Raw genomic sequence first — 23,956 nt, 5'->3', positions numbered from 1 at the left:
AGGGAATGACATCTACCTTTATGTCTGAGTTTCAGTCACTGACATACTATTAAGCAAAAGGTCAAGACAAGATAAGATACGATGCAGTAAAAAGGCTTGTTCTCTAAAAGTGTAAAAGAGTGGGTCAGGTTCTCAATTACTTCCTTCCCTGTACTTGGGATTGGAACTGAAATGAAAGAAAGGAAGTTGTTTAGTGGGAGAGGAGGGGTTGGGATAGGGGTTGATTATCAGAACAGATTTCTGCAGATATAAATCACCACAAGGAAGATGACTACCTGCTTCTATTAACACCTGTCCAGAATTTGACCCTCCGTATTAAGGGGATGTCACCTCAAATATGTACTTATTTATCCTCTGCTTCTCATGGTTTTCTTTCAGGCCTTGGAAAGCATGCAGACCAGATCCTTTTGGCAGAGCTCACAGTGAGATGTTCAAAAGAATGCTTATGCCACCCTCATGAGCTAAGGAAGGTTCCTCAACAGGGTATGTTCCTGATCAACATAAAACTGGTTTTATAGTACTTGCAAAATGAGCCCTTTCATTGTAACAGCACAGACTGTATGGGGTCTCCTGGCTGTTCTTTCAGCCTCAGTGAAGGCTGCAATGAGAGGCAGCTCCTAGCAAGTCTGCTGGGAAGGGAGGGAGGGAAGGGGAAGAAGAATCATCTATGCGATCTCTCAGATTGTTCCCAATAGCAATAGCTCATGTCTACTCTTTCTCCTTCTTCTCACAATAATGAGAGTCAATTTTAAGGACCATAAAGTAAAAGACACAGAATCATTTACAGCTAGCCCTGGTGTAGGGATCAAAAGCTGCTAAGATCTATAGGTTGTTTTGCAAATGTGAAATAAATGTTTCTTAATTTTAGTCTGATTTCTCTCTTTTGAGTAGTTTATTTTCATTACTGCTATATGATAGCAGTAGTTATATGATAAAAAAGTTGGGGGGGGGTTTCAGTGAATGCCATACACTCGTTGCTTAAAAGCTACCAATAGTCATTTGAAGGTCAAAAGACGTTCTTTTCTTTGGATTCACTATCCTGAGAGCCCAAACAAGTAGCTGAAAGTGTGTTACTCTTGCTGGAAACAAATCATTAGAAAAAGTCTTGATAAAAGTCAACTGAGAACAACTGTTCTGATAAGCCGCTGGCTGTGTGCTCATGACATTAATTTTGTATCAAGACACATAAGTCATCTGTAAGGTGACCGGTATGTATTGCTTCTGTTCAGCGTCTTTTCATGTTGACTGCTCCCTTATTCCACAGCACAATGTCTTTGATTTTGCTACAAGAACATCAATACTCTTTCATGGCCTAAATACAACTACCTCGAATTTGTAACCAAAAACTCAAGAGCATATTTTGACTAGTAGTGTAAGGACTGAATTATGGCTTTAGTCCCATGCCCTATATAGGAAAAAGTATAGTGTTTTACATTTTCAGGAATATTCTGGAAAGAAGAGAGTCCTAATCAGTCTCCTGGTTCTTCCTATCCCAGGGAACCTATATCTGGTTCCTGATCTATACCCTAACGCATCAGATATTCCTTTGATGATGAATTGGCACGGGTCTGATATCTGGAACACTGCAGAAAAGATGGATGGTAAATGGGTTCCCTACCCTGCTTCCTTAGCTAAATGAGTCAGCTTTGGTTTGAGGCTGCAAAGCAGTGTTTTGAAATAATGCTTTGTACCCATGCTAAATTAACCAAACCATAGTATAACCATACTAAAGAAACAAGCAACAAACCAAAACCTCCTCTCTCTCCTTTCAGACAAGGAAAGGAAACCTTTCTCTGCTTCTTCCCAGCACTACAACCTGTGCTTTCCTTTGTCCCTGGTTCAACTGATTACCTCCTTTTAGCCAAACAGACTAGCTGCTGATTATTAGCAGCTGGGTTTCAGGCCTCTGAAGGCTGTGTATCTCCTTACATAGACCTACATCTTCTCTCACCTGTCTGTTCCTTCTCCATCTGCAGTGAAGAATGCTTCTCCCCAAGCTGTTACCTCCAATGGACACAGCCAGCCCAGGTTAGTAATGAGACACTTCAGTTCCTCCTAAATTGCTTGCAAAACAGAGAACTAAATGTCCCTAAATCCAACAACATGTATAATCCTAATGTGTTAGCTAGGAAGATTTGCTAGGACATAATACTGTGTTATCCTAACATAATTCCCTAAAGTTAACAGGTAAAATAGGTTCATATTTCCATGGTGGGGCTATAACTTAAGAACATAAGAACTGCCATTTACTGGGTCAAATCATAGATCCATCTTGTCCAATATCCCATGCCCATGGCAAAGAGTAGATGCTGAAAGGGAGAGTGAACAGGGGTTCACAGTAACTGGGGTTTTTCCCCTATTCCAGTCTCATTTGCAGCCTCCAGCATTTAAGGTCTACGAAGTTCTGATTCAGAGCCTGTATCCCTAACTTCCAGGTTCAATAGCTACTGATACACCCATCCTCCAATAATTTGTCCCATCCCTTTTTGAATCTGGTTAAACTGTCAGTTTCTCCAAAATCTTGTGGCAATACTTTCCACATTTTAATTATGTGCTGTGTGAAAAAGAGCTTCCTTTTGTTAATTGTATACTTACTACCTACTAGTTTGATGTTATGATCCTTAGTTCTTGTATAATAAGAGATAGTAAATAATAAATCCCTTTCCATTTCTCTTCACCTTTGTATATTTTGTAAACCTTTACCATGTCACGCATCAAACATTTATTTTCTAAACTAACTAGACTTAGCCTCTTTAGTATCTCCTTGTATGGAAGCCACTCCATACCACTAATGATCCTTATTGCCCTTCTCTGGAGTCCTCTAGTTCTTCTATACCTAGGGAGCTACTTAATTTGTGGTTTTGCAGATTTCACAGTTTCCACAAAATCCAGGATTGTCCATGAAATCAGTGACAAAAAAACTTAGCAAAAATAAAATACTGGGAGCCAGCAGCGCTTGCTGCCAGAGGAAAAGGCATTGGCTGGCAGGGCAGCACAAAGGGTAGCAGATAAAATGGTGGCTTCACCTTGTCCTTCCTTCTCCTGATGGGCCTTCTCCACCAATCAGCGCCAAGGGGTGGGGCAGTACAAAGAGCAGCCAGCAATCAAGATGGCAGCTGTCACTTTATCCTTCCTTCTTCCTAGTGCTTTGTCAGTCGATGCCAAAGGGCAAGACCACACAAAGGACAGCCAGCTATCAAAACGGTGGCTGCCATTTTATCCCCCCTCCCCTCTGGGCTTTTCCACCAATCAGCACTGAGAGGTGGGGCTGCTATGAAATGCCCATGATATCATTTCTGTGTGCCACAAACAGGCCACAAAAAAGCTCTTTATTTCCCTGCTATTTAGATGGATCCCAATCTATCCTTTTGACACGTGGGGACCCGAACTGGGTGTGGACACACAAAGGAGCACAATAATAGTTTTTGTTCTATTTACAATCCCTTTTTAATAATCCCTAATATTTTGTTTGCCTTTTTGATGGCTGCTGAGTGCTGGGGTGATATTTATAGCAAACTGTCCACAGTGACTCCCAGATCTCTTTCCTATGGGGTAACAGCTAATGTAACATCAGTCATGGTATAGGTATAGTTTGAATTATTTTTTCCCAAGCACATCACTTTACACTTATCTACACTGAATTACATCTGCCATTTAGTTGTCCATTTGCTCAATAGAGAAAGACCTTTCTGTAGTTCCTCACAGTCTGACGTGGTCTTTACCACTTTGAATAAATTCATGTCATCTGCCAATTTGGTCACCTCACTATTTACCCCCTTTTCCAGATCATTTATGAATGTCCTACAGAACCAGTTCCAATACAGATCCCAGGAGAACCCCACTGTTTACTTCTTTCCATCCTGAAAACTGAACATATATGCTCACTCTTTGTTTTCTATCCTTCAACTAATTTCTAATCCATAAGCAGACCTTCCCTGTAATCCCATGACTACCTAACTTCATTAAAAGCCTTTGACGAGGGACCCTGTCAAAGGTTTTTTGGAAGTTCAGATGTACTATGTGAACTAGACTCCCCTGATCCCTCAAATTATTGATACCCTCAAAAAACTCTAGCAGGTTGGTGAGATATGATATCCCCCTGATATGCTGATTCGTCCCCAGAAAATCAAGTTCATAATGCTCTTAACAATTATCTTTTTATTATTTTTATTGTTTCTACTGTTTTACAACAAGAATGTTAGACCCACTAGCCAGTAGTTCCCTAGGTCCCCTCTAGAACCCTTTTTAAATATTAGAGTCACATTAGCAACCCTCCAGTCCTCTGCTATTTGGTACTTAGAGATCTGATGCTTGTGATTCCATTACCTACTCTAATTGTAACTACAAGTAAGAACGATTAGAACCAATTATGTTAAGGCAAAGGTCAGTCCAAAAAAATCTCTGATCTATAAATCAAGATACATAATTGGCAATGTAATCCAGATGTGGCACTGCTTATTTGTATGTCACTGCAAGGAAGATGGTATCGTTAGCCTTGCTTCCATCTCAGTTGCTCCCTGCCACTAAAAATAGCAGCTACATGTCTTGATTGCCCCAGGGAGTGTTTTCTTTCTGTGATCCATGTCTTTGGTTGCAGGGTGTACCAATGGCAATGAAATCCTGCCAACCATTTACTATATACAAATAACATTCTTGTGACAGACTTCTTAAACAAGAGCTCTACTTTGAGCAAACACTTGTATTGCAACTTGCTCAGCCAGAATTTGAATCAAACCATTTGAAGCAGGTGTCATGGAATGCTGCCATAAGGGGCGCATCCCCTTTAGCATGCAAGTGAATTTCCCCGGGGACAAATATAAGCAGTATGTAGTTGTGCTGCTGCTACTTGTCCCTGGGAAAAGCCCCTGCATGAGCACTCTAGAACACAGAAAATTTCCCCAGGTGGGATCGGGAAGGCTGGGGAAAGTACCTGGTCTGGCCCTAGCAGCCTTACCTGGACTTCTGGGGGCCTCCTGGGGCTGCAACAGTGGTGATCATTTCCACTCATCTGGAAGTGCCCAAGGAATACTCTTTTGCCATAACAACACTTGACTCTACATAGCTCACAATGACCCTGAAGACCATTAAAGACCTTGGGTTTGAAGTAAGTCCTCATTACCCTTGGAGGCTTTATCTGGCACCAAGTGAAATTTGCCTGTGTGGTCCTTTAAAGAAAACCATGGGAGAAAGATGATTCAAGTCCAACAACAAAGTTAGGACATAGTAAGTGGTGACTTCATAATTTTTCTCTTATCCTTCAACTGAAATAAAATTCTTAATCAGAAGTTGACAGAAATGCATGGAGAAGCAAAGGAACCCTGTAGAAAAGTGATCCATTGATCGATACCAGCTAGCTGAAACATAATCAGCACAGTGCCCTGTTACTTTCTGCCTAATCCTCATATTTGAATCTCTCTCTTTTTAATGTAGCATAAGAACATTTTAAATGGTATTTTAAGCAAGCTAAAATGTAAAAGGTAACTCAACTGGTTTGTTAAATGGAATATAATGGATACATTTTATTTTAGTAAGTAGAGAGGCATTTTTCTGGTCATTTTGACCTGTTGAGTATATACAATCAGTGTTCTAGGCTTACCATGCTGAACAAGGAATTTTACAAATAAATAATTATACAATATTTGGCTTGTCACAAATTATTTTCTGCTTCAGAACAGAAAAGAAACCCTGTTCAATGTGGAAGCTTCCCTTGGAAGCAAAATTGTAATTCAGCACCTTGTACCTAAGGAAGCAGACATTCCACACCATATCCCAATGTATCCCAATTAGAAATATATTTCTAATTCATCATTAAATGGCATGAGAAGAGAAATTCACACTTGCCTTAAAAATAAAGCAGGAAATAGGTTCAGTGGATGCCCAATTGATACATGGTATTAATAAACATCCTGGGATTATTTCAACTGAGGCACTTTCCTCTTCCTACCTGCACTTGTAGCTATCCACAAACAACCCTACATACTTATAAGGCAAAGAACATATCTTCTTCCTTAGCATGTTAAACTGATATCAATGGAGTCTGGATTTCACCTTCAGGATACCTATTGCTATTTATTAGAAAACCCAAGAAAATGATGACTCCAAATAACTGTCACTTTATATGAGCTATTGAACTGAATGCAGTTCCAGCTATAGTCCAAAAATTTGCTTTGCTTTACCCTAAATTATTCAGTTATGAATTTGTAAGAGTGATGTTTTAACTGTGATGATTCAGAAATTAGAAGCAATAATTTCTTAGGGTGATATCTTTTATTGGACCAACTATGCAATTAGGAAAATGTTAGACAAGCTTCCAAATGCAAGACATTCTTCCTTTTGGGGAATGTATTGCATTCAAAAGCTTGTGTCTAACTATATCCCAACTATATAGTTGATTCAATAAAAGATAATCATCCTAAAAAATCCTTGCCTCTCATATTAATTATGAATTGTAATTTTTATGATGAAACACTGGTTAATTTAATACAGTCATTAAACAATTAGTCTTTGATGAGAAAGTGTGTGTCTTGCTTTATTTTCAGATATCTACAGCCAGCCCTGACGGTTTACAGCCAAAGGTACTTAAGGAGCTGGCAAGCATCATAGCTCAGCCCCTGGCACGGATCTTTGAGAACTCCTGGTGCTCTGGTGAAGTGTCCTAAGATTGGAAAAAGGCCAATGTGGTGCCGATCTTCAAGAAAGGGAGGAAAGTGGATCTGGCTAACTACAGGCCCATCAGCCTGACCTCTATCCCAGGGCAGGTCTTGGAAAAGATGATCAAAGATCATCCTTAACAGACTGGCTGATGGCAACATCCTGAGTAATAACCAGCACAGGTTTGTTGTGGGTAAGACTTGCTTGACTAATCTTATTTCCTTTTATGACTAGGTGACCTATCAGTTGGACAAGGGGGAAGAGATTGATGTCATATATCTTAACTTCAAAAAAGCCTTTGATCTGGTATCCCATGATCACCTCTTGGCAAAACTGGCTAACTGTGGCCTCGGCCTCAGCCTCACCAGGATCTGCTGGCTGGGGAATTGGCTCTGTGGTAGGACCCATAGCGTGGTGGTGGATGGAAGTCAATTGTCATGGTGCACTGTGACCAGTGGGGTCCCTCAAGGCTCTGTCCTAGGACCTATACTATTTAACATCTTCATCAATGATATAGACATTGGTGTCAGAAGCGGATTGGCCAAGTTCTCCAACAACACCAAACTCTGGGGTAAAGCATCCACACCTGAGGACAGGAGGGCGATCCAGGCAGACCTTAACAGGCTCAGGAAATGGGCAGATGAGAACCTGATGGTGTTTACCACTGAAAAATGCAAGGTTCTCCACCTTGGGAGAAAAAACCTGCAGCATGCTTATTGGCTTAACAGTGCTATGCTGGTTAGCACTACAAACGAAAGGGAGTTGGGGGCTATGATTGACCACAAGATGAACATGAGCCTTCAATGTGATGCTGCGGGTAGTAAAGCAAGCAAAACGCTGGCTTGCATCCATAGTTGCTTCTCAAGCAAATCCCAGGACATCATTCTCCCCTTGTACTCGGCCTTGGTGAGGCCGCAGCCGAGTACTGCATCCAGTTTTGGGCTCCACAATTCAAAAAGGATGTGGAGAAGCTTGAGAGAGTCCAGAGGAGAGCCACACACATGATCAGAGGTCAGGAAAACAGACCTTATGATGACAAACTGAGAGCCATGGGACTCTTCAGCCTGGAAAAGTGCAGGCTCAGGGGTGATCTGATGGCCACCTATAAGTTTATGAGGGGTGCTCATCAGAATCTGGGGAAACATCTGTTCAGCAGAGCGCCCCAAGGGATGACAAAGTCAAACTGTCACAAACTCCTGTGTGACCGTTTCAGGCTGGACATAAGGAAGAATTTCTTTACTGTCCAAGCCCCCAAGGTCTGGAATAGACTGCCACTGGAGGTGGTTCAAGCACCTACTTTGAACGCCTTGAAGAGACATGTGGGTTTATCTTGCTGGGATTCTATGACCCCTGCTGACTTCCTGCCTCTGGGACAGGGGGCTGGACTCAATGATCTTCCGAGGTCCTTTCCAGCCTTAGTGTCTATGAATCTATGAATCTTGAAATTGTTTTTTTTCTATAGTACAGAGAAATCACTGTCACTACATATTTTTATAACATGCATATTGGCGTTTCTTTTAATAAAGTATGTAAAAAAAGGTGTTCCCCACAGCTTTATTGGCCAAATGTTATGATTTTGCAGATATATTTAAAAGTCAAAAGTAATTTCTTACCTAACATTATTTTCAGCAGATTTACACTGTAATATACTGCTTTTCTTAGATGGTGTTTCCAGGTCTGAAATACAGGACTAAATTATTCCTCGTGAATAAATTATCCAACATGTTTATCTTATTTTTCAGTTCAAATCATTTAAAAAACTGTTCAAGATTTCTACACACATATTTATTATTTATCTGTATTCAGGAAATAAACTAGTATTAAACCATTTTCAACACAGTGAAATATTTCTTGTGACTAAATTATCCAAAAAGTTTATCCCATTTTTCTGTTCACGCAAGTTTTAAAACAGATCATGATTTCTACACATACATTTAATATTCCCTTACAGTCCCCACATTAATGGCCACATTTAAACCATTTTTAACCTAAGGTTTGTTTATAATCAAGTCACCTTTTATTCAATAAAAATAAAATGTATTGTGCTTCATGGAGTGGAGAATGGTCACCTAATGTCAGCTGAATTGTTCTGGTTATCTGCTTAGATGACTGAAGCAGGGAAGTAATAATGGTTGTGAACAATATATATTCTTGTGCAAGCATGAATACTCTTTTCCCACTTGCACATAGGGACCATATCCAAAACACTTAAGTCCAGAGAAACTCATGCATACAAACAACAAGGGATAACAAATACGGTAACACAGTGTAAAAAGTCATTTGAAAAAAAAAATACTTTTGAAAACACGATTTTTTTTTATAGTATTAAAGCAGCTCTATTAGGCAGCAACCTGCATAATACAAAAGTCTAAGACATTGACACTCGGGGGGTGGTGTTTTAGGGTACTTATTAGCATAGCAAGGCTGCTCATGGCATTCTCAGTCAATTCCCTTTGCAGCAGGAGACAAAAACACTCCCGAATCAAAAGCTAATTGTGAAGTTATAAAAAAAAAAGTTACAGAACTCTCCAACTCTGTGGAGAGATGGGTGGCTGAGTGGTAATCAATTAAGATGTATGCCTTTTGAGACTAGCATTTAATCGCAGAAATTATTCTTTAAAGATATACATCATAATTAAATCCTGCTCCCAGAGAATAAAGATTCAGAGGATATCTCCAAAAATAAAATACATAAAATTGAAATGCAATAGGCATCAAATTAATCAGACAAAGATGAATGTGCTTTGATTATATTAACATTGAGGGAAAATGAACTGTTTATACTTAATAATACCTACAGACAATGGTGTTAATTTAGCCTTTAGATTACTAGACAACAAGCTACCTATACAAGCAAATGAAATAATCATACAAGTCATGTAACCTCACTTACACGTCACTCAGAGTTCTCAACCTCTATCCCCTTTTGATCAACTTGAACCTACAAATCACAGGTCACATAAGCATGCTGTACATCACTTCAGTAGCTTAAAGGGGCCTTAAATTAAATGCATATGGCAAAAGTGCATACAAGAGGCTTCATGTAAATAAAGATCACACTCTCTCATGTTTCCTGGGTGTCCCATGATTATGTAGGCTTAAAAATAGGACTGATTCAGTCAGAATAAATGACACTGTTACAGTCTCTTTTGTCACTTTATACTTGTGAGGTATCAGACTACAATGAAAAACACAAGATTTGCTTCTCTAATATTTTGAGAAAAGCACTGTATGCAGCAATTTTAGTTGTTGCCCAAATTTGGCATTCATTTTTATGTATAAATTTATAGAATTGAAATCAGGTGTAAAGGCTGATGTGTATGTAAGTTAAATGGATGTAGCAAAACTGTCACTTTTGGATTATCACTAGATGTACTTTCTTCTGTGGCCACCTAAAGTGCCCTTCTGCTCCTTTCTCAACTAAAGCATGATACCTAATGCATTAATCATACAGATGTCATCACAGTTTCCAAAAGGTTGCCTGAGAAACTAGTGTTGTGGTTTTCATATTTTTATGTTACAATCAAGAGGTGTACAGTTAACTGAGATCCCTCATAGCTAATGCAGGATGAGGCATATGAATAACACATTCCCACTCATGCCAGAGAGTAAGTTTACATTCAAAATACTACCATTCTGGCTGTTACGGTTTCTGTAAAGGCAGAAGTCTAATAAACAAGCTACCTCTCCCCTCCTCCTTACTGCCAGTAAGAATTAATTGAACCCTTTGAAAAAGAATTAATATTTTAGCTGAATGGGTTCTACTCATCAGTATTTAGTATTCCAGAATCTAAGTTGTATTAGGGCAAATGACAGCTAAAAATGTAATGGTGGAGGCAAATTCTGCTCCCTGTTATATCCAAATAAATCCAAAGTGTCTTCTCTAAAAATACACAATTATGCAATGTTATAAACATTTATGCAATTTATGCAATAAACATCTGACCCAAATAATATAAATTACTATCTCGTGTCTTAAGAAGTAATTCTCTAGTGTCCTAAGGAAAATAATACCAATTTATTTTCAAGTGATTCCAGCTAACATAAAAAGTATCAGGAAAGCTGAATGCAGTTGTTAACATACAGAGAGTGCTAATGCTATTGGAACTGGAATTAGTGCATATAGCAACATCATCACTCTGAACAGAGTGGCAAATATATTAGATCCCAATTGCTAATGGTGTTTTGTGATGCTTACTCTCATACAAGGGCAAAGTAGCTATTTTCTCCGATATTTTTATGAATGTTATATATTTGGGGGGGGGGTCCCCCTCCACACACCAGATGTTTCTTCCTGTGGCAAACAACAACACATCATTTAAGTGAAGTTCTCTTCTGAAGCTTAATAAGTTGAGGCTTTCTGCATTTCCCTGGTCTCATCCAGTCAGCAAGGTGAAGCACTAGCATGTGTCATAAATTTTACAGAGAATGTGGAACAGCTGCGGGATCACATCTTCAAAGTTCACATCTTCTCAGGATCCCGCTAGGTGGAGTAGGAAATGAAATGTTTTGTTACAGTCTCATGAAGCAATAGGATAGAGCATGACCTGAAAGATTTTCAAGCCTTTAACAGAAAGAAAGAAAATTCTCTTGCAAGAAAACACTTTAAAAATATTAACCCTTTGAGCAGCATATAAAGTTTGCTGTCAGGAGCTGAGGCAGTTTCCTGAGATGGAGAGGGGTCTAATGGTCTGAGCACAAGCTCCTGTTATTTTCATTTGCTTTGGAGAAGGCCATTTAGGAGCTCTGCTTCCATTTCCTTATATAAAAAATGCATTTGCTTCCCCCTTGATAGAGGTAGTATAAATGTACATGGTAAAATGCAAATCATCACAATGAATTAATAATAGGAAGAACAATAGCAATAATAATAACTACTGTTATAATAATAACTACTAATAATAATGCTACTATTACTACAAAGAAGAAGCAGAAGAAGCAGCAAAAGCAGCAGTTTTTGTGCAATTCTTCATTGTGCATCCAAAAATCCTACACAGAAATTGCTTTTCAACATCCAGACTATCCTCATTGCAGCATAATAGTTATGGGGAGCCCAGACTTGGCAAGATACAGAGTAACAGGGGGCCACCACTGTTTCCATCACTAGAACAGTCATCTTAACTATAGAAAGAAATAGAAATATCAGCTAAAATACTTGAACAATCATAACTCTACCCTACAGGGCAATCATTAAGAGAAAAGGGGAAGGAAAAAAATGTAATATATCTTTGAAGCAAGGTTGGTTATGGGTGACACCTTTTATTGGACCATCTGCATGGTTGGGATAGACTTAGACAAGCTTTTGAATGCATTCTTGTTCAGCTAAGGTGCTTAAATAGTCTTCTTCAGGTGTGAGGAAAGACAATTTAGAATTCAGTTTAAGCTAATCTAGGTCTGTAAACAATTAAATGCCTTACTTGTGTGGTTACTGTACCTTGCTACTGTATGGTATGAATAAAGATGTTCATGTGTCCTAAGTGTGTATTTCCAAATATAAGCTTTTTTGGATTTCCTTTATAAGTTTTAATCATAACTCTGAGCTTTACTATATTTAGTGTGGAGGATTTGCAATGCTCCTGCGTTTTACCAGACTTACTAATATTCACTCTCAAATTTCAGTCCATTTTACTGCAACTTTTTGTTAGGAATAGTTTAAATGTGCATACAGATCGGAAAGTTTCCATGTGTGACAGCACAGATTTCCCTACATAATGTACTTTTACTAAGGTTCTTTTTGCCCTTTCTTTGTCTGTTCAGGCAGGCAGGCTGCTGGCAGCCTCAGCTGAACTGTTCTCTACCTGGCCACCTTCCTGTGTAAACTTCTCTCTTGCGTATACAATTTTCATTATTAGGAATTTATATTTTGTTTTACTTTTAAGCTAGCACAAAGTTGATTGGAGACTGTTGTCTGTTATTCAGTTTTTCCACAACAATAAAACAGCTTTGTAGACCTTAGAGCCTTCCACATTATCCAAGATCTGTTGTATTTTCTGGTGAAACATTCAGGTGTCAAACAAATCTGAGGAGCTGGTATAGCCAAGGGTGGTGTTGAATATGCACAAATGCATATGCCATCTTTTTTCTAAAGGTAGCTGCCAGAACATCACATGCTGAAAAATGTTTATCATCTTCTATCTTTCCAAACTCCCACACCTTCTCCTTAGAGATACTTGAAATGTTCTTTTTTACATATATATCTAATTCTTTAGTTCTCTACATAAACAAAGGATTTTTTTCCACCTTACAATGAGTCTACTCACTCTGCTAGTTCTTCTACTCACTCTTTGATTCCTACAGCCATAACTTAATGCAGCTTTTCTCTTAGCCTTAGAGGAGCATTTGCATAGGGGCACGAATTTTGGGCTGCTGGATTTGTTTGGCTCTACTCTGTACTCTGAGAGTTTCCCAATACCCAGAAAACAGTCTGCAACAATTTCTCCATTGTTATAGTACCCTCCTCCTACCCTCCTCCTACCAAGTAGATCTTCTTAATAAGAACAAGGGCCTGACATGTTTTTAACCAAGTAATGGGTAATTTCACCCTGCCCCCAACCCCAGACACTATTACAAATTTGCTTTTCCAATGTGTTATTTACCCATACGTTCAGTTCACATATTGCCTTAGGTGGGGATAAACTCACACACTAATCCATGGGTTTTTTACTCATTTATTGTCTACTGCCTGTGGCTTTTCTTTCAGTGCTAATATTGCTGCTTCTGGTACCACATTGGCTGGTACACCTGTGTCCCACTTAAAATTGATAAATGTTCTGCTTGCTTTCAGGATGAAAGTCCATTCGTCTTCTGCTACATCGTTGTTCCTGTGAAGAATTTCTTTGAGTTAATGGTGCTGTTGTCATCTTTTTTGCCCATGCTGTGCTCATTCGAGGAGTACCTGCAAGTGATGTAATCCATTGCATTTTTTGCATTTGTTTCTAATTACGAGGAATTGTCTTGGTTTGTTGCGTTTGCCATAAACTTTGCACTACACTCTGGACTTGCTGATTTCCTTTGCTTGCCAATTGTAATTGGTTTTCAAATATTTGAAAGGCTGGCATAAAGAAGAGGAAGAATATTCTTTCTTGCTGCAGATGATAAAAAATTAAATTGCAACAACGTATATTTAGATCTCATTAGAAATGTCCTTACTTTTAGAATAGTCAGGCAGTGGGATAGACTGCCTTGTAAATTTCCTTCTTCAGAGGCTCACAAGAGAGGCTCAATAAGAATTTAGCAGAGATGATTTGGGAAGAGCATTTCTTCATTCATGCACCACTTTCCACCACTGACCCTTGAGTTCCTTCTAGACCAATGATTCTGTGGCTGCCAAGGTCTGTCATTTGGTTTCTCTGGATCCCTAAGTGTTTCCCTTTGAATGTTTTGTTCAAAATGGGACTCATGATCTGGGATTCAGATTGCACTCCATGATTGCAAAATTAGTTCTTCAACCTGAGATAGTGAACAAATATGTCTGTTCTTGCCTTCTGTATGCACTCTGTTTAAGAGTCCTACATATCATTTTTATTTCCAGGATCCAGACTTCCAGGAGAGGAAAATAACTTAGGCTAGCTATGTATACTGGAGTGGGTCCCTGATTGGATTTAACGTGTATATGAGGCCATTGAGTAAGACTGTGCAGAGACTTGGAATGAGGTACCATCAGTATAGTGATGACAGCCAGCTTGATCTTTCCTCTTCTCACCCAGACCTTACCATCTCAATCCTTTCCTGGTGCCTGGATGTAGGTAGGGACTGGATGCAGGCAAAACAACTCAAATGGAATCCAAATAAGACAGAATAATGATAGTGGAAAGAACACTTGACTTGAATGGGATATGTATCAATGATGGGATCAACCTCTCCTTGTCACTCAGGTTCACAACCTAAGGGCATCCTCTGCTATACCTGGATCTTAAGGGGGAAGCAGTGACTGGGAATGCCTTGCACCAGCTCCATGTGGTAAGAAGGCTGAGATGCTTTTTTCAGATTCAGATCCGATTACCATTATCCATGCCTTTGTAACCTCAAAGCTAAATTAGTGCAATATGTTCTATGTTCAGCTGTCCCTGAAGGCTGCCTAGAAGTTGCACTTGGTGCAGAATGCAACAACCTGTCTTCTGATAGGGGTTGGTTGGTAGGAGCACATAACTCCCATGGTCCAAAGTCTGCACTGACTTCAGGTGTGTTTCAGAGCAAAATTCAAGGTACCCTAAACAGACTGGGCCCTACATACCTAAAGGCTACTTTCTCCCTTATGCTTTACCATGAACCCTAAAGACAGCTGAGAGCAATCTTACACAAATATGATCAATGAAGCAAGTCCACTTGGTGAAAACATGTCGGGCTGCCTGTACACAAGCCCAGAGGCTGCTCTGAAGCATTGTAATCATAGCCTGTCAGAGCAGACTCAGTTGAGTCTGCTGGGGCACAGTAATTAGCATGCTCCAGCCGGCCTCCACATCTCATGTATCAGTGCCCCTGCACTCCAAAATGGCAACAGGGGCACTTTATCTAAAGCTCCTTCATTATTTTGTTTTCCTGTTCATGCTCCCATTTTATAAGTTTTCCTGTTCTCTTATTGTAAACTAACCTGAGCCTTTGTTAGGAAGGGCAGAATATAAACAGAAGAAGTAAATAAATCCCAAATAAAGCCTTCTCATCACAGGGGTTGCACTTGGAATCTGACCACTTCTAAATAGTTTAGATACATGGCTTCTCCCAAGATTTCCAGTCAGTGGCTCTATACTTAGTCCAATAACCATCTTGGAAGACAGAACAATCAGTTTGACTACCTGTACACTCATACAGATCTCAGGCATCATCAGGCTGTAGCCTAAGGAGGCAAAACATTACTTATTTGCTTATTAAATATAATTTTTAGTGAAGCATAAGATTTAGGTTAAATGAGGGTTAGGCTGCATCTAGAAATAAAAATAGAGGACAGAGGCAAGAATATTTTAATTATGCATAAACACAAGCTAATGGGAATACAGAATTGATACAGGGAGTACTTGATAAATAAGTAGAAGTCCAAAAGACTTCAGAACATAGAATTGATACAGAACATGGAGTCTTTAAAATAATGTTTTCATAAAATGTAATTGGAAAATGTAACCATAGAGCTTTTGTTGTCATTGTTGTTAACTTTAATTTAGGCTTTTAGGCTTCTAAGAAGATGGTGTATATTAGCAGGTTTAATATGAGATTCCAGGTAGCTTTATTATACTATTTGCATTATTTGTGTTGTTTTGAAAATGAGGTCCTTGATCTAAGTGCATCCTGACACTCAGTTAACATCCATTCTCATCACCGCCTGAACTACCTGAATAGCCATAACCATAAGATGATGTGGAATCAGATATAATCTCAGCTATTTCAAATAAAATTGTTCTAACTGTCAAACACTAAAATCTTCACTGAGTGTTGGGCAGTTTTCAAGTCCAGGAACAGCTGTTTGGTGGTGGCTTGTGTTTCCGTTTGCCACTCCTGTTCTGCAGGTCATAATTTGACCTGCTCCTTCTGTACCTGGAACAACTGAATCAGGCTGCCATCCTCTGTCACTGGCCCCTATTGGCCCAGAGCAGGCCTGCTGTACCCACCCCCACCCACCAGCACCCTAGATCCCTGCTCTACCACCCCTGCAGCTCCCACTGTCTCAGGATAGCAGGATGAGAAGGGAAATCTGCCTGCCCAGTCACCTCTGCTGCCACTGCTGCCATTCTCTGGGCTGTACTGGCTCCAGGCTGGTAGGAGACAGTAGCAGGAGACATCAGCCTAATCCAGGGGAATTGGAGGGGAAGCATGCCCAATCTGGGCCAGTGAGGGATGGTGGCCTGGTCCAGCGGGGTTTGGGAGGGTGGAATAGATGGGGTGTTACATTACTGTATAGCCTAGATTGGCCACATTTTAATGTAATACAAGCTGGGTAACACAGATCACAGATTAACATCCAAAACCAAGTTTAAGCACTCTTTAGGTGTCTTAAAGTTATGCTACTTGAGGCTAGGATTACGTGTAGACAATCCTAGGGTTAAGACCTCCTTAGACTACCTAAAACAAATGTGCAACAAAGCCCAAAGGTGTACCACAGCTAATTCAGTTCCCACAGCTAGTACCACATGTTCCAAGGCTGCCTTCATCAACTGGTGTTATCTTGCGACTGTGAAGGATGGAGGTTGGGATAGAGCCAGCTTCAGTTTCTTCTCTTCTCCATTCACTGTGTTCTCTATCTGAGGCCAACCCTCTTCCTGGCTCATTAAAGCTTCCCCACTCAGGATAGCAAAAATCCTGATACCATATCTAAGAGCCAACAGTCTCAAACTTTTTAGAGTTCAAACACTGAGCTTTAGTAAATCATCTACTAGGAGATAAAGCAAACCTGGCCAACCTTCTGAATTCTACTGATGAAACTGGTTCCCCACAATGCCTTACTGCTTCCTCAGACTGTGCATCACATCCCTTGTTGGAGAGTTCCTCTGTTTACATCCTGTTCTGTTCTTGCTGAGAGACTTGATTAACTTCCATGAAGCTTGCTGCTGAAGGGGAAATTCTTTCTCCTGCTCTGAGCCCCTTCCTCTCTGACCAGAAGACTTTTAATCACACCAGTTGTTTCAGGTCCTACAATCAACCCCACCAGGCAGGGGATTAATCACCCTATAAATCTTTTAATGATTGCTATAAAGTAGGGTATATATGACTTGCTGAAATCAAGTACAAACAATTTCAACAAAAAGAAATGTTTAGAGAAAATGACATGAATAAAGGAGGTCGAAAGAGAATTGTTTCTCAGTGTAACTACACTATAGTTTCTCTCAGAAGTACTCAACACCACTGCCACCAAAGTTAATGTCAACATTAGTGCTGCCATATCTCATAATTCTAATATTATAAAAGACTTAGTCTGTCTGTGGGTCTGTCCATAACACTTTACCACACTCTGATTGGTTGTTTCTGAATGCTTCAAGAGTGTTCCAGGCAGCAGAGTGTGGCCACTATGCTGTGGACAGAGGGAACGGGGGCGCTAGGCCGTGGAGAAACCAGTAGTGGCGTGAGGGGGGCAATGGAGTTGGGGCTACTACAGCAGGGGGAGATGGGAAGTCGCGTGGCCCCAGACCCAAACCACCAGGGAGGGCAGGGTCAGGCCTGAAGCAATGGGGGGGAACAGGGTTGGGCCCAGATTGGTGGACAGGTGGGGCAAGCAGGCTTGGCCCCAGCCCAGCTCCTCAGTGGTGGGAGGAAGGGTGGGAGGAGTGAGCCTGGCCCTGCAGTGGCAGGGCGGGTAGAGGGGAGCTGGCCCAGGCCTGGCCCTGAAGCAGCAAGGGTGGGAAGAGCAGGCTTGGCCCCAAAGCAGCAGTGAGGGCCAGAACATGGGCTTTGGCCCTGCCCTGGCAGATGGAGGGGATGCAGAGGCAGGGCCAGCACCCCCTGCTCCCTGGAGACAGTGGCCACAGACCTAATGGAGCACAGTGAGGCCAGCAGTCCTGGACCCAGCCCCCTGCTGCTCCCTACAGGCCGTGAATATGAAGCAGATGGAGCGGGGAGGGCAAGGCCAGTGCCACTTGCCACCCCACCCCCATTCACATAGGCAGCCTTAATAGAGAGGATGGAGATGGGGGCATGTCGGCCCCAGTCCCAGCCTGGAAGCAGTGGGAGGGGGTATGGAAAAGGGGAGCAGGCCCAGCCTAGAACGGGGTGGGGGGCAAAGCAGGCCTTTGTCCTCAGCTGCTCCCCTCCCTGCCTGTCATTCTTGACAGACAATTGGCTAGTTTTATCATAAATCTCATGACATTTGATGCTGTTCTCAGGGTCCCAGGTCCTGAAATCCTGTGGATAAAAAATACTTTCCACCTGAATTAAAAATATATATATATTTCCAGCCCTCATAGCTGCAGTAAAATGCTTAAAAGTATGTAACAAGTACAGAGATAAAAAAGCACTGTCTTAAAAACCAGAAGGCAAATAAAATCACCCAGATATATTAGGTATCCTGACTTTTAAATTAATCTCAGGTTGGAGTAGTATTGAACCTTGTTTGAAAGCTATAATAATTAGAGATGAATGAAAATATGCACCACAAAATTAAAATCCCTTGAAATTTGCCTGCATTTTAATTTCAGTGGGTTTCTATCAAAGTCATAAAATCTGTACAAATATGTAATAAAAATGTCATCATACTCAATAAGTAGTGAAAAATTTTAAAATATGTTTAAATGTGTCTATAATCTACCCACAAAAATAAAAAGAAATACTTAGTTTTGTCTATTTCACTTTTTTAAACTTTGCATCAAGGGTATATACCGACTTTGTTGAATTACTGAAGGTAGTTGCAAATGATGCATGAAATGAAAAATCTTTCTCTACCTATTGCACAGAGAAGCTACTGACAATGCTTTGCAATCACTGCTAAGGTGCACTGGTTTCTATGATATTAAGAATAACTATTTACTGACAAAAATGGTAAGTTTAAGGGGCAGGCATAAGAGTTGCTAATTTTAGTATGTCTTTTATTCATTTACTTGTCCCCTTCAGCAAAACAAGGAAAGGGAAAAAGGCTAATTAAGGGCCAAATTTCATTAGTTAACTTGCACCAGGTTTCTATTGGTAGAACTTGGTCCTAAGCCAAAAAAGATATAGACACTACAAACATACTTCTAGAAATCAGTTTCTTTAGCTTCATTCAGATTTATGACTCTGTGCATGCTTTTTAATATTTATTAAGGACAAGCTTATGACTATAAAAGATTCACCCAGAAGCCACAACAAAGTAATATATACATATAAATGAGAAAAGGAGTAATATACAATTAAAAAAAACCCACCAAGAATGAAAACACAATTAAAGAAGACAGTTAATAAATCATATATAGAAGTGGAGAACATTCTTCAAAAAGTACTATGCAGATACAAAGCCTTTGCCTGTACACAAACAGAAGAACACTGGAAGGGGGAGGGAAAAGGAAACAAAATGGTGAGGAGAACTTTAAGACAGTCTCTGAATAAATGGTGGTTTGGAAGCTGCACAACTGTAATACAACCACCAGGGCTTGGGACAGAAGTTACTTATAAACTGGTATAAATTATCAGAAACCGGCTGAAAACTGTAACACAACGGAAGTTCAGTACACATAAACAGCTGTCAAAATGGCCAAAACTTATGTAAGATAACTAGATGGATGTAGTGTCAGACTTAACAGATTTAGATTAAATTGGTTTATTGAACTTCTGTCCAAAATCCCCTCCAGATTCAAGTTAACTCACAGTACCCCAGCATCCCAAGAGGTTTTGCACCTTCCCCACAAAGCCCCTTTCATAGGGTGGGCAGGTTAGCTTGGGCCAAACTGTCTGCTCCAGCTGAGCAGGGAGATGTGCGCTGGCAGCCGCCGGCTTATAGTCTGAGCCAGAGTAGGCACGTGGTTGCATTTCTAGAATCAAAAATGAATGTCTGCTCACTTGCTCATTAGTCCAATCTGCACAGCTTAGACTAACCTGTAGAGATTGAACTGATTCAGGTTTGGGCTTTTTGACTGTCTGTATGTAGCCCAGGAGTCACTGTGTTTCTAGGGACCTCATTGCACAGGACACTTAGCATGCTTTTTATTTAGATTGTAGTAAGCATTACTATGAGTTAGGACATGTTCTGAGCAGTCGCACGGTAATACTTACTACACTCTGGTCAGGGCTGGAGCTGGCTGTGCAATCAACAAACAGTTCCAGCCCCTGCACCACACCAGAGCCAGTGAAGACAGCATGTATTATCTCTGTGGAACAGTCCTCCAATATCTGAACGTGCATTACTTAATACCATCTGGAGATACTCCTCCTGTGAAAAATACTAACTTTGCTACAATGTGAAGGCACTTAGCAAGTTCTACTGCTCAAATGTGCAAACATGTAAGGCATAATATGTATCTGTCTTCTTCCCGGGTAGTGTTCACTTTTTCCTGGTCTTTCTCAGCAATAAATTCCTGCCATCCTGAGTCTCCCAGTGCTAACTAAACTACATTGGCAAGTGGTGGTGAATTGCTTGAGCCAAGTCTTTACCCATTCCTGGGCCTCTATTTGCCTTTCCTTCCTTGTCTAGGGAAGGAGATAATTGTTAGCAAGTTCAGACCCATGTTCAGGTAGTCTATACAAGGGGAGTAAGATGCTACTTTATTATTTGCTTGTGTGACCACGTAGCCCGAGTAACAATCCAGCCTGTAATAAGCCAAGGGAATGGTGAATGAACAAAAACATACAAAAAAAAAAGACATTCAGGTGAAGATGGGTTTCAGGAGAGACCTTCTCAACACAAACTCTAACCAGATACCCTCATATGCCACCTCAATTTCTTCATAATGAGAAAGAACATGAAAGATGTCTGTGCCTATGGTGGTTGATCTCATCCCAGTCTCTCTTCAGTCCCATTCCCAGTAAAGACCCACATATTTCATCAGATATGCCACCCCGCCCCTGCAAAAAAGTATATCCCTTTCTTAAGAACATTAGTACATTTTTTTTTCAAAATAAATACACAAGGGAAAAATATCCAAACTTCTGAATTTCATCTGTTTCTGAATAATGGGTATGCCTCTGTATTGAATAGATTAAATTTATTCTAGGAAAGTATCCCCCTCAGAGACCCCCTCACCCCCAAACATTACATTTGCTTGATGTAATTTGAAAATCTTCTGAAAAGATGTTTTCAGAGAATAAGTGCTAATGTCAGTGTTTGGAGTTTAATTGTGGCTATGTTGCACAGCTGCACTGACAGATTAGTGCTAACACCAGTCTGTTCAGAATTTATACCCTCATCTAGGTTTTCAGGAAAATTAAATTTGAGGAAGTTGTGTTTATCAACTTCCTGGCTTACTGTCAACAGAGAATGCTGCATTCTTTTTTAACTCTGAGGTGCTAATTATGGTTTTCTCAGACTTCAATATAAATGAAAAGTATTTGGCAGTTGCCAACAGCTTTGCACAGTATGATAATGTCTTTTATGCAGCTTTGAGGTTCTCTGAGCATGAGTTTGTGATTTTAGAGCTTATGACTATTTTAATAACGCCTTGTGTGGACTGGAAGATATGACCTGCAGTGGTTGCTGCCAAAGAAACCTATTTCATAGACGAGCATTTGGTTTTGGAGAATATAGAACAAACAGTTTCTGAAATTTGCAATGGCAGTGTATATCTGAAATACCAATCCTGTCTGAAAATGGAGCATGAAAAGGTCGATCCTTAATGCTTTTTTGACTATCATGTTAACAAAAAAAAGATGAACAATAAGCTGGGATGCACTTGTCAGTTTCTTTCTTGTTTTGTAAACTTCGGAAGACTTTAATGTTGGTTAAATCATGCAAGTAGCATGGCTTTATCCCTGCATACTGACAATAATGATCAGTGGACTGGGGGTTCTACCAAGAAACTAAGAGACTCAGCTTTCAACAGAGACAAATCATAATTTTTGTCCTCTAGAACAGAATTAAAGAGCAGTATTTCATGGTTGGTGTTTTATTTATTATTTTAAATTGCATAGCTGTGGATATGAACTGATATGAAATTAGGCACATCATTCAAAAAGTTGCACTTTGGCTCTAACCCCTGCTTCAGAAACCACACAAGAGCTGGAAGCACACATAGAATAGAGATCCCAAAGGCTTACATGACAGAAGGAAGGAAGGAACCCTGACAAAGGCCCCTGAAGTGTTATTTCATGGAGGAAAAAAAGCTGGCCTCTGCATTTTGGTTTATGAATATGCATATTGGCTCTCACCAAGGCCTGGCTGGGACTAGCTTTGGCTCTCTGCAGGGTGCTGGGGTAGGTTCTGTGCACCCTGCCTTGGTATAGCGGTTGGGTCACAAGCTTCCTGGAGGCTATCATTCAGAAGCCCCCACTAAATTACTGCCTGAGGCTGTTGCTCTCTTATCTCACCCTACTTATGCCCCTGGACTGAGAGAAGTTACAGGTAACTTAAGTCCGCTACTGAGGAATTAGAGCCCAGCTGTATGTCTCTTCCAACAGCAGGAACTGGGTTTATATTTTCATTTCATAGTCGATTTTAAATCTTGAGGGTTTGTCTTGAAAATCTGTGAAATTCCCACCAACCTCTCAGTTCTGGGGGAATATATCATTAAAAAGAATGCTCTGAATTTTTTTTCTGTTTCTGTTGTACAAGTACCTTCTATTTTAAAATTAGTCTTACTTGTAAACACTCTGTCTCCTTCATGGCAGTCTCCCAAAATAATATAATGCCTGACTTCCCAGACACAGGCATATCTGGGTTTTACGTGTGATGGTGATGGGATTGCTTACAATGTTCACTTCCTCCTTCCTCTTGATTCTATTTTTTCAGTGCCTGCATTCAGTGGCTACCCTCCTGAGAGTACACAAATGTTGCATACAGACATTTGGGAAGATTAGGTAGAGGTGAGATGACATGACATGCCCAATCTTAGTTTTCCCAGATGTGGTCCTTACACTAGTTAGGTAGATCTGCATCTGAACTGTACAGAAGATCAGGACACTTAGATTAGTTCAGAAATGGCCTACCCAATCTAAGTTAAGTGTACCTCTGAGGTAATTGAATTTAGCTAAGGTCTGGTGAGACCGATCTGTTCCCAACACAGCTCTAGGGCTGGGAAAGTCCAGCCTCTGGCCTCAACCCCAAGTTCCTATGGCCTCCCTGGCACCAGGCTATTTTTATCCCCTCAACCCTTTCCCTTCACCCCCAGATAGACAGGCTCAGGCAACCAAGTCCCCCATCCCTCAAGCCTCTCCCAGTGCTGGCTGTCTCAGAGTTCAACAATGCCGGGAACTGAGAAAGTAAGTCAGGATGGGGGGAGGGGCAGGAGGGATGGGGGATAGGTTTGCCAGGGGTCATTGTTTGTCTGGGATGAGGAGTCAGGTGGCTAAAAACAGCCCCTGATCCTAGGGGGTAGAAGACCCATTCCCCCAAACTCCCACACCGACCACACAAGCCCCTCTGATCTCATCAAGCCCTCCTAGACACCAGCAAGCCCCCCACAGACCCTGCCTGCCCCCTGACACTCCAGTCCTCCCACAAACTTACTTACTTGCTCCCCCAATCTCCCAGCAGATCTCCCTATCTCCCCCCAGAACCTAATTTCCCTCCCAATCCCCCCCAACTCCTCCACCCCGCCTTATCCTGATTTACCTTAGATTGGGTGGATATTTTTTACATGCTCTAACCTCCCTGAATGTCTGTATGCAGTCAAAGAAGAGTAGCCTCCAGGGATACCTAAAAACACCTACTGCGCAACAAATACAGTGCTTACTTTTCCCCTAGAACTTTAACCATGCACAGAAT

Source organism: Crocodylus siamensis, chromosome 4 (assembly GCF_052110815.1).
Source record: "Crocodylus siamensis isolate JL-2025a chromosome 4, ASM5211081v1, whole genome shotgun sequence".
In the NCBI taxonomy this organism is placed as follows: Eukaryota; Metazoa; Chordata; order Crocodylia; family Crocodylidae; genus Crocodylus; species Crocodylus siamensis.
The sequence above is the reverse complement of the archived record's forward strand: the minus strand, read 5'-3'. Positions refer to the sequence as shown.